The sequence below is a fragment of the Heterodontus francisci genome, chromosome 22, assembly GCF_036365525.1.
Source record: "Heterodontus francisci isolate sHetFra1 chromosome 22, sHetFra1.hap1, whole genome shotgun sequence".
Taxonomy (NCBI): domain Eukaryota; kingdom Metazoa; phylum Chordata; class Chondrichthyes; order Heterodontiformes; family Heterodontidae; genus Heterodontus; species Heterodontus francisci.
The window spans coordinates 52,537,658-52,550,382 of record NC_090392.1 but is presented as its reverse complement, the minus strand read 5'-3'; the positions used below and the strand labels follow the sequence as shown (position 1 = coordinate 52,550,382).

General features: G+C 40.9%; 1 protein-coding gene across 4 annotated transcripts in view; it reads left to right on the top strand.

Annotated features, from left to right (window-relative positions):
- robo3 (roundabout, axon guidance receptor, homolog 3 (Drosophila)) overlaps positions 1-12,725 on the top strand; it is a 514,962-nt gene that overhangs the window by 197,304 nt on the left and 304,933 nt on the right. The window lies entirely within an intron of this gene.

The window sequence follows — 12,725 nt, the reverse complement described above, 5'->3', positions numbered from 1 at the left end:
ACATACTAAGGATCAGCAAATCCTTTTATGCTGGGCTGTACGACGTGAAGCCCATGGATAGCATGGCTTCCCAGTCCTTCCTGTCATCTATCATGGAGGTCTTAGATGACAGCATGAGGGAGAGACTGGACAAACCGCTAACTCTGGATGAGCTGACAAACGCCGTCAGGTCCTTCGAGACGAGTAGAACTCCCAGAAGCGACGGCTTACCAGTTGAGTTGTATTTCGGCCCTGTGGGACTGGATCGGCCCAGACCTGCTGGAAGTATATGAAAGTATGCTTCTGGCCGGCAGCATGTCAGAATCCATGAGGAAAGGCATCATCACCCTCATCTACAAGCGGAAAAGGGAGAGGGCGGAAATCATAAATTGGTGGCCCATCTTACTGCTGCATCAAGCTGTGCGTAGAGCCCCAGTACGCAAACTCCAAGTGTCACTACGTGCTGAGGTTCTATCTGTCCCTGGTGTTGCAAAGGATGGGTCTGGTCACATCGCCGCGGAATGCTCCATCCAGTTGGACCGTGCCGTACCATCTATCGTTCGTGGAATAGTTTCTGCAGGAAAACACCATTGACCACCACCAATCCATCAGGCAGTGATCTGCATGGAACATCCTCAAGGCCCTACGGGAAAAGGTGATGGTGGATCCTGTCGGATGGTTCCCCAAGCAGACTGCCAAAGTCATTTGGCAGAATGCCTCATCACCAGAACTTTCAAACAAGCACCAAGACGTAGCTTGGCTGGTGGTGAGAATTGCCCTCCCCGTCAGATCCTTCATGCTCGCCCGAATCCTGCCCCCTCCACACGCTGCCCTCAAGGTGGTTGCTATGGGGATGAGACAGTTGCACACCTCATTCTGGAATGCGTCTTTGAAAAGCAGGTGTGGAAAGAGATGCAGTGATTTTTGTTGCGGTTCATCCCAAGCAGCTCTATAACACAGGAGTCTGTGCTCTACGGGCTGTTCCCACGGATGCACGCCGAGATAAACATCAACTGCTGCTGGAGGACCATCAATTCGGTGAAAGATGCTCTTTGGTCTGCCCAAAACTTGCTGATCTTCCAGCTCAAAGAGTTGTCCACGACCGAATGTTGCAGACTGGCACATTCCAAGGTCCAGGACTACGTGCTGAGGGACGCACTAAAGCTTGGGGCAGCCACTGCAAAGGCTCAATGGGGAAAGACCACAGTGTAAGGTCCTCCCGCCAAAGTGAACAGAGGGGCTGGACCCATGGGAAACCCCTCGGGCTGTCTACACCAAATATGGTTTTGCTGTAAAATGTACATGGCAGGTAAAATGGAATGGAAGGGTTGTGAGGCAACTCACTCCTGTATTGAAGAAAACTGATTTCCTTTGCACTTTTTGGAAAGTCAACTTGTTGCTGTTTTGAACTGTTTTGTAATGTATGTTTTACAGATTTTTATGAAGAAAGTATATTTTGGAAAAAAAAATCATGGTGGACCTGAGTCACACATGTTCAATTCCTACTCTATGCAAGACTATTTGATCTCAGTCAAAGTGGCAGTAAGGATGCTACATTGAGGCTGAGCACCCTTGGGCTGAAGAGTGAAAAACATTGCCCAGGATTCCCAATCCCTGTTGAAAAATGTGTGGTGAGGACATGATTGGATTCAGCTGCCTAGGTCCCACTCTCTAGAATTCCCTTCCATCCCTCTTTTGATAAGACCCATCTTCACGATCAAGCATTTGATCACCCTTCCCAATCTCTCCTCCTTCGGATGACCATTTGTTTTACTGCAATTGTCTGTGATATGCCTTTGTTTGTTTTTTCTACATTAAAGGCGCCATATAAATGCAAGTTGATGTTAGTGGTCGAACTGCCTGCCTGCCCCTGTTCGTTATCTATGCTCACACATAGGATGAGGTCCTGGAAGGATAGTCCATGTTCAGGATATTGTGTCCCAGCATGTACCAGCACAGTTAAGAGAGTGAAAAAAACAAAGTGCCACAGGTTGCCTTATGCCCTCTCTTCCCCCTTCCACCCCTCCTCCCCACCCCCACCCCAACTTCTACATTGAAAAATATTGAGGAGAAATATAAAACAACTCTTCAAGCAGTGTTACTGGAAGGCTCACAGGAGGCTTCAAATTCACTACCCTCTTGGACAAGTGATTTAGTTATCATATGAACCTGTAAATTACCCGATTTTGAAAAAAGACTTGTATTTATATACTATCTTTCATGGCTTCAGGATGTCCCAAAGCACTTTACAGCCAATGAAGAAAAGTCTATGGAATTTTTATCTTGTACTTGAAGTGTAGTCACTGTTGTAATATAGGAAATGCAGCAGCCAATTTGCACGAGGTAAGGTCCCACAGACAGAAGTTAAATAAATGACCAGATAAACTGTTTTAGAGATGTTGGTTGTGGGATAAATATTGGCTAAGGCATCTGGTATACAGAACTATCCAGCTCTTCTTTAAGTAACACCATGAAATCTTTACTAGCCACCTGAAAGAGCAAGCAGGGCTCAGTTTAGCATCTCATCCAAAGTTAGCACTCCCTCCATACTGCACTCAAATACCAGCCGAGATTATTTGCTCACCAGAATGAGATTTGAAACTGCTACCTTCTAACTCAGAAGTAAGCATACTACTAGCTGAGCCAACACTGACACCTAAAAGCACTTATGTCTGAGTCTTTCATTACTGGTTAAAGCTGATAAACACAGAAAGCGGTTTAAAAGCATCTTGAGGTGATAATGTTGTTCTAGCCATAGTCCCAAAGGACAATGGGCATCTCTCTCCATTAGAGAGAGACAGTTGGTAATTTATAGCTTGAGGAGGACCACTTCTCAAGCATGGGGAAAGGTGAGGAGGCAAGCCTCTTTGAACTACCACAGCCGGCATGGGGATTGAACTCATGCTATTCACATCTTTCCCAATCACATACCAGCCAACTGGGCTAATTGACCCCCCTCATGTGATGATGTAATAACCAATGTCCCAATGCCATCCTCGATGTGTGTCAAGGGTATATTTATATATCGACTTCACCCTCCAATGGACAGCATATACTGCAGCATGGAAATTAAATCAGCAATGATAGCTTGAATGGTACGTTTGTAAGGGTTTTGAACAAACTTGGACAGGATGAATATGGTTACTAGTGGGCTGGAATCCATGACATAAAACTGTTCATGATTCAACATTAATTGTCATTAACTTCACAATCTTAATCAAACCAGCCATAATATTAGACTAATTCCTTAATTATTTCAAAATAAATTTTAGAGGACAAATAAGTAATATTTCATTATATCGTGCAACATTTTCTTCAACCAGTTATTTCATATCATAATAAAAGCAAAATACTGCGGATGCTGGAAATCTGAAATAAAAACAAGAAATACTGGAACCACTCAGCAGGTCTGGCAGCATCTGTGGAAAGAGAAGCAGAGTTAACGTTTCGGGTCAGTGGCCCTTCATCGGAACTCTGCTTCTCTTTCCACAGATGCTGCCAGACCTGCTGAGTGGTTCCAGCATTTCTTGTTTTTATTTCATATCATAACCCTGTCCAGCTTATTATTCGATTTAAAAAAATCATTATTCAATCCTGTTGTTCCTCTTAGCACTAGTGGGCACTCATGCAGAGTAAAAACCACCTTCAAAGAACTAGCTGAATCATATAATAAGTAGTTATGTTATAATTCCTACACTATTGTAATATTTGGCATTTTATTGTGCAATATAAGAGCACGGTGTAGGAGAGGGGCAGGAGATAATGAAGTCAGAATGCTAAATCGCTAGTCAGTTGTGTAGGCTCCTTTCACGCATAGAACAATTTTTTACATTCAGCAACTGGACACTGAGTGAATGACAGTGGGAATCACAGGCCACTCCCTGTCTGCAGGGATGGAGGCTTGGGGAGACAGAGGGGCCAACTGTGCCTTAAAACATATCTCTTTAACCAAGCTTTTGGTCATCTGTTCTTATAACTCCATATATGGCTCGGAGTTAAATTTTATCTGACAATGCTGCTGTGAAGTGCCTTGGAACTAAACACACTGTGCAAATGCAAGTTGTCATAGGCATTGTTAAACACCTCCATGAATTCTGCTCTGACCAAGCATGTGACAGTTTGCTGTATCAAACCTTTTGCTGAGTTCATTAGGAAGGATGCGAGCATAAGAGGGGTGACAATCCCAGGGAGCAGAGGCACTTGGGTCAAAGCCTCCCTGTACATGGACGATGCCACCGTCTTCTGCTTGGATCCGCCGTCCGTTCGCAAGCTGATGAGCATCTGCGACCAGTTCGAACTGACCCCGGGAGCCAAAGCAAATCGCGGCAAGAGCGAGGTCATGTTCTTTGGGAACTGGGCTGACCGATCCTTTGTCCCCTTCACCGTCAGGTCAGACTACCTGAAGGTGCTGGGGATATGGTTCAGAGGGGCCAGGGCATGTGCCAAAACCTGGAAGGAGGGTATAGCCATAAACTGAGCATGTGGGAGCAGCATTCTCTCTCCTTTGTGGGTAAGAACCTGGTCATCAGGTGCGAGGAGCTCACCTTGTTACTGTACACGGCGAAGGTCTGGCCCATACCCCTGTCCTGCGCCGTGGCGGTCACCCGAGACATCTTCTGCTTTATCTGGAGATCGAAAATGGACCGGGTCTGGAGAGACATGATGTTCAAACCTCTGGATAAAGGGGGGAATAAAACGTACCCAATGTTGCCCTCATCCTGATGGTCACCTTTGTGTGCAGCTCTATCAAGCTGTGCGTAAAGCCCCAGTATGCAAACACCAAGTGTCACTCCGTGCTGAGGTTCTATCTGTCCCCGGTGTTGCGAAGGATGGGTCTGGCCACATTGCCATGGAACACTCCATCCAGTTGGACTGTGCCGTACCACTTATCCTTCGTTGAAAAGTTTGTGCAGAAAAACACCTTTGACCACCAATCCATCAGGCAGTGGTCTGCACGGAATGTCCTCAAGGCCCTACAGGAAAAAGAGATGATGGATCCTATCGGATGGTTCGCCGAGCAGACTACCAAAGTCATTTGGCAGAATGCCTCATCACCAGATCTTTCAAACAAGCACCAAGATATAGCTTGACTGGTGGTGAGCAGGGCCCTCCCCATCAGATCCTTCCTGCATGCCTAGAATTTCACCGCCTCTGCCCGCTGCCCTCGAGGTGGCTGTGGTGGGGAAGAGACTGTTGCCCACCTCCTTCTGGAATGTGCCTTTGCAAAGAAGGTGTGGAAAGAGATGCAGTGGTTTTTGTCGAAGTTCATCCCAAGCAGCTCGATAACACAGGATTCTGTGCTCTACGGTCTGTTCCCAGGGACATACACTGAGATAAACATTAACTGCTACTGGAGGACCATCAACTCGGTGAAAGACGCTCTTTGGTCTGCATGAAACTTGCTGGTCTTCCAATGCAAGGAGTTGTCCACGACCAAGTGTTGCAGACTGGCACATTCCAAGGTCTCGGACTGCATGCTGTGGGATGCATTAAAGCCTGGGGCAGACGCCGCAAAGGCTGAATGGGGAAAGACCACTGTGTAAGATCCTCCCGCCATAGTGAACTGAGGGGCTGGAACCTGAGTAAAATCCCTCGGGCTGTATGCACCAAAATATGGTTTTGCTGTGTAATGCTAATGTACATGGCAGGTAAAATGGAATGGATGGGTTATGAGGCAACTCACGTTGTGTATGGAAGAAAACTGATTTCTTTTGCATTTTCTGATATGTCGACTTGGAACAGTTATGAACTGTTTTGTAATGTTTCTTTTTTACAGATTTTTATGAATAAAGTATATTTTTGGGGGAAAAAATGCATGTGGCAGAAGTCTGGGAATTTTTACTCCTGTGAACCTCCCTCTGTCCATGGTAAAGAAGTTTCTGTTTCCTGCTCATTGCCTGGACACTGCAATACCTGAGACTCAGCAGTTGGAAAATCAGCAGTGGTCTCAGACATGCTGCCCCACCTGACTGCTCAACAGGATTTTGCTTATTCCACAGGTACAGAATCATACAATCATGCAGCACAGGAAGTGACCACTATTGAATCTGCTTCTAACACCCTTTAAGGCAGCGCATTCCAGATCATGACAATTTGCGAACAACCATTCTCCTCATTTCCCTGCTGATTTTTTGTAACCAATAATCTTAAATCTGCGTCCACTGGTTACTGAACGTCCTGCCAGTAGGTGTATGAAATTTAGAAAGGTGCAGTTCTTTTTAACATAACTGAATTGACAGTATTATTTTTCTCCTAAATAAAATGACATCGTACCTGACAGTGTTATATCACTGAGGGCTGTATCACATTCTGTGACAGTGTTATATCACTGAATGTTCTAAACATTCTGTGACAGTATTATACCACTGAATGCTCTATCACATTCTATGACAGTGCTATATCACTGATTTCTCTATCACATCCTGTGGCAGTTATATCATGGAATGTTCTGTCACATTCCGTGGCAGTAATGCATCACTGATTTCTCTATCACATTCTGTGACAGTGTTATCTCACTGAATGTTCTAAACATTCTGTGACAATGTTATATCACTGATATCTCGATCACTTTCTGTGACAGTGTTATATCACTGATTTCTCTATCACATTCTGTGACAGCGTTATATCACCAATTTCTCTATCACATTCTGTGACAGTGTTATATCACTGATTTCTCGATTACATTCTGTGACAGTGTTATATCACCAATTTCTGTATCACATTCTGTGACAGTGTTATATCACTGATTTCTGTATCACATTCTGTGACAGTGTTATCTCACCAATTTCTGTATCACATTCTGTGACAGTGTTATATCACCAATTTCTGTATCACATTCTGTGACAGTGTTATATCACTGATTTCTGTATCACATTCTGTGACAGTGCTATATCACCAATTTCTGTATCACATTCTGTGACAGTGTTATATCACCGATTTCTGTATCACATTCTGTGACAGTGTTATATCACCAATTTCTGTATCACATTCTGTGACAGTGTTATATCACTGATTTCTGTATCACATTCGGTGACAGTATTATATCACCAATTTCTCTATCACATTCTGTGACAGTGTTATATCACCGATTTCTGTATCACATTCTGTGACAGTGTTATATCACCGATTTCTCTATCACATTCTGTGACAGTGTTATATCACCGATTTCTGTATAACATTCGGTGGCAGTGTTATATCACTGATTTCTCTATCACATTCGGTGACAGTATTATATCACCGATTTCTGTACAACATTCGGTGACAGTGTTATATCACCGATTTCTGTATAACATTCTGTGACAGTGTTATATCACCAATTTCTGTATCACATTCTGTGACAGTGTTATATCACTGATTTCTGTATCACATTCTGTGACAGTGTTATATCACCGATTTCTGTATCACATTCTGTGACAGTGTTATATCACTGAGTGCTGTATCACATTCTGTGACAGTGTTATATCACCAATTTCTGTATCACATTCTGTGACAGTGTTATATCACTGATTTCTGTATCACATTCTGTGACAGTGTTATATCACCGATTTCTGTATCACATTCTGTGACAGTGTTATATCACTGATTTCTGTATCACATTCTGTGACAGTGTTATATCACCAATTTCTGTATCACATTCTGTGACAGTGTTATATCACCGATTTCTGTATCACATTCTGTGACAGTGTTATATCACTGAGTGCTGTATCACATTCTGTGACAGTGTTATATCACCGATTTCTGTATCACATTCTGTGACAGTGTTATATCACCGATTTCTGTATCACATTCTGTGACAGTGTTATATCACCAATTTCTGTATCACATTCTGTGACAGTGTTATATCACCGATTTCTGTATCACATTCTGTGACAGTGTTATATCACTGAGTGCTGTATCACATTCTGTGACAGTGTTATATCACCAATTTCTCTATCACATTCTGTGACAGTGTTATATCACCAATTTCTCTATCACATTCTGTGACAGTGTTATATCACCGATTTTTGTATCACATTCTGTGACAGTGTTATATCACTGAGTGCTGTATCACATTCTGTGACAGTGTTATATCACCAATTTCTGTATCACATTCTGTGACAGTGTTATATCACTGATTTCTGTATCACATTCTGTGACAGTGTTATATCACCGATTTCTGTATCACATTCTGTGACAGTGTTATATCACTGATTTCTGTATCACATTCTGTGACAGTGTTATATCACCAATTTCTGTATCACATTCTGTGACAGTGTTATATCACTGATTTCTGTATCACATTCGGTGACAGTATTATATCACCAATTTCTCTATCACATTCTGTGACAGTGTTATATCACCGATTTCTGTATCACATTCTGTGACAGTGTTATATCACTGAGTGCTGTATCACATTCTGTGACAGTGTTATATCACCGATTTCTGTATCACATTATGTGACAGTGTTATATCACCGATTTCTGTATCACATTCTGTGACAGTGTTATATCACCAATTTCTGTATCACATTCTGTGACAGTGTTATATCACTGATTTCTGTATCACATTCGGTGACAGTATTATATCACCAATTTCTCTATCACATTCTGTGACAGTGTTATATCACCGATTTCTGTATCACATTCTGTGACAGTGTTATATCACCGATTTCTGTATCACATTCTGTGACAGTGTTATATCACCGATTTCTGTATCACATTCTGTGACAGTGTTATATCACTGATTTCTGTATCACATTCTGTGACAGTGTTATATCACCAATTTCTGTATCACATTCTGTGACAGTGTTATATCACTGATTTCTGTATCACATTCGGTGACAGTATTATATCACCAATTTCTCTATCACATTCTGTGACAGTGTTATATCACCGATTTCTGTATCACATTCTGTGACAGTGTTATATCACTGAGTGCTGTATCACATTCTGTGACAGTGTTATATCACCGATTTCTGTATCACATTATGTGACAGTGTTATATCACCGATTTCTGTATCACATTCTGTGACAGTGTTATATCACCAATTTCTGTATCACATTCTGTGACAGTGTTATATCACTGATTTCTGTATCACATTCGGTGACAGTATTATATCACCAATTTCTCTATCACATTCTGTGACAGTGTTATATCACCGATTTCTGTATCACATTCTGTGACAGTGTTATATCACCGATTTCTGTATCACATTCTGTGACAGTGTTATATCACCGATTTCTGTATCACATTCTGTGACAGTGTTATATCACTGATTTCTGTATCACATTCTGTGACAGTGTTATATCACCAATTTCTCTATCACATTCTGTGACAGTGTTATATCACCGATTTTTGTATCACATTCTGTGACAGTGTTATATCACTGAGTGCTGTATCACATTCTGTGACAGTGTTATATCACCAATTTCTGTATCACATTCTGTGACAGTGTTATATCACTGATTTCTGTATCACATTCTGTGACAGTGTTATATCACCGATTTCTGTATCACATTCTGTGACAGTGTTATATCACTGATTTCTGTATCACATTCTGTGACAGTGTTATATCACCAATTTCTGTATCACATTCTGTGACAGTGTTATATCACTGATTTCTGTATCACATTCGGTGACAGTATTATATCACCAATTTCTCTATCACATTCTGTGACAGTGTTATATCACCGATTTCTGTATCACATTCTGTGACAGTGTTATATCACTGAGTGCTGTATCACATTCTGTGACAGTGTTATATCACCGATTTCTGTATCACATTATGTGACAGTGTTATATCACCGATTTCTGTATCACATTCTGTGACAGTGTTATATCACCAATTTCTGTATCACATTCTGTGACAGTGTTATATCACTGATTTCTGTATCACATTCGGTGACAGTATTATATCACCAATTTCTCTATCACATTCTGTGACAGTGTTATATCACCGATTTCTGTATCACATTCTGTGACAGTGTTATATCACCGATTTCTGTATCACATTCTGTGACAGTGTTATATCACTGATTTCTGTATCACATTCGGTGACAGTATTATATCACCAATTTCTCTATCACATTCTGTGACAGTGTTATATCACCGATTTCTGTATCACATTCTGTGACAGTGTTATATCACTGAGTGCTGTATCACATTCTGTGACAGTGTTATATCACCGATTTCTGTATCACATTCTGTGACAGTGTTATATCACCGATTTCTGTATCACATTCTGTGACAGTGTTATATCACCGATTTCTGTATCACATTCTGTGACAGTGTTATATCACCGATTTCTGTATCACATTCTGTGACAGTGTTATATCACTGAGTGCTGTATCACATTCTGTGACAGTGTTATATCACCGATTTCTGTATCACATTCTGTGACAGTGTTATATCACCAATTTCTCTATCACATTCTGTGACAGTGTTATATCACTGATTTCTCGATTACATTCTGTGACAGTGTTATATCACCGATTTCTGTATCACATTCTGTGACAGTGTTATATCACCGATTTCTCTATCACATTCTGTGACAGTGTTATATCACTGATTTCTCGATTACATTCTGTGACAGTGTTATATCACCGATTTCTGTATCACATTCTGTGACAGTGTTATATCACTGATTTCTCGATTACATTCTGTGACAGTGTTATATCACCGATTTCTGTATCACATTCTGCAACAGTGTTATATCACTGAGTGCTGTATCACATTCTGTGACAGTGTTATATCACCGCTTTCTGTATCACATTCTGTGACAGTGTTATATCACCAATTTCTCTATCACATTCTGTGACAGTGTTATATCACCAATTTCTCTATCACATTCTGTGACAGTGTTATATCACTGATTTCTCGATTACATTCTGTGGCAGTGTTATATCACCGATTTCTGTATCACATTCTGTGACAGTGTTTTATCACTGATTTCTCTGTCACATTCTGTGACAGTGTTATATCACTGATTTCTCGATTACATTCTGTGACAGTGTTATATCACCGATTTCTGTATCACATTCTGTGACAGTGTTATATCACCAATTTCTCTATCACATTCTGTGACAGTGTTATATCACTGATTTCTCGATTACATTCTGTGACAGTGTTATATCACCGATTTCTGTATCACATTCTGTGACAGTGTTATATCACCAATTTCTCTATCACATTCTGTGACAGTGTTATATCACTGATTTCTCGATTACATTCTGTGACAGTGTTATATCACCGATTTCTGTATCACATTCTGTGACAGTGTTATGTCACCAATTTCTCGATCACATTCTGTGACAGTGTTAGATCCCTGATTTCTCTATCACATTCTGTGACAGTGTTATGTCACCAATTTCTCGATCACATTCTGTGACAGTGTTATATCACCAATTTCTCGATCACATTCTGTGACAGTGTTAGATCCCTGATTTCTCTATCACATTCTGTGACAGTGTTATATCACTGAGTGCTGTATCACATTCTGTGACAGTGTTATATCACCAATTTCTGTATCACATTCTGTGACAGTGTTATATCACCAATTTCTGTATCACATTCTGTGACAGTGTTATGTCACCAATTTCTCGATCACATTCTGTGACAGTGTTATATCACTGATTTCTCGATCACATTCTGTGACAGTGTTAGATCCCTGATTTCTCTATCACATTCTGTGACAGTGTTATATCACTGATTTCTCGATCACATTCTGTGACAGTGTTATGTCACCAATTTCTCTATCACATTCTGTGACAGTGTTATATCACCAATTTCTCGATCACATTCTGTGACAGTGTTAGATCCCTGATTTCTCTATCACATTCTGTGACAGTGTTATATCACTGAGTGCTGTATCACATTCTGTGACAGTGTTATATCACCAATTTCTGTATCACATTCTGTGACAGTGTTATATCACCAATTTCTCGATCACATTCTGTGACAGTGTTAGATCCCTGATTTCTCTATCACATTCTGTGACAGTGTTATGTCACCAATTTCTCGATCACATTCGGTGACAGTGTTAGATCCCTGATTTCTCTATCACATTCTGTGACAGTGTTAGATCCCTGATTTCTCTATCACATTCTGTGACAGTGTTAGATCCCTGATTTCTCTATCACATTCTGTGACAGTGTTAGATCCCTGATTTCTCTATCACATTCTGTGACAGTGTTATATCACTGATTTCTCTGTCACATTCTGTGACAGTGTTATATCACTGATTTCTCGATTACATTCTGTGACAGTGTTAGATCCCTGATTTCTCTATCACATTCTGTGACAGTGTTAGATCCCTGATTTCTCTATCACATTCTGTGACAGTGTTATGTCACCAATTTCTCTATCACATTCTGTGACAGTGTTAGATCCCTGATTTCTCTATCACATTCTGTGACAGTGTTATGTCACCAATTTCTCGATCACATTCTGTGACAGTGTTAGATCCCTGATTTCTCTATCACATTCTGTGACAGTGTTATGTCACCAATTTCTCTATCACATTCTGTGACAGTGTTAGATCCCTGATTTCTCTATCACATTCTGTTACAGTGTTATATCACTGAATGCTCTCTGATTCTCTGGACCTTTTTTCCTGTTATCAGAAGCCATTCGATTTTTGTTCATCCATAAACGATATATTAGTTCCTACCAGCCTTATAATTAAGGAGCACATTCCAATCTCTGACTAGATCTGTTATTGGCTGAATACAGTCTCATGGTTTTAGCCCTGTGTTTGCATGCCCTTTATC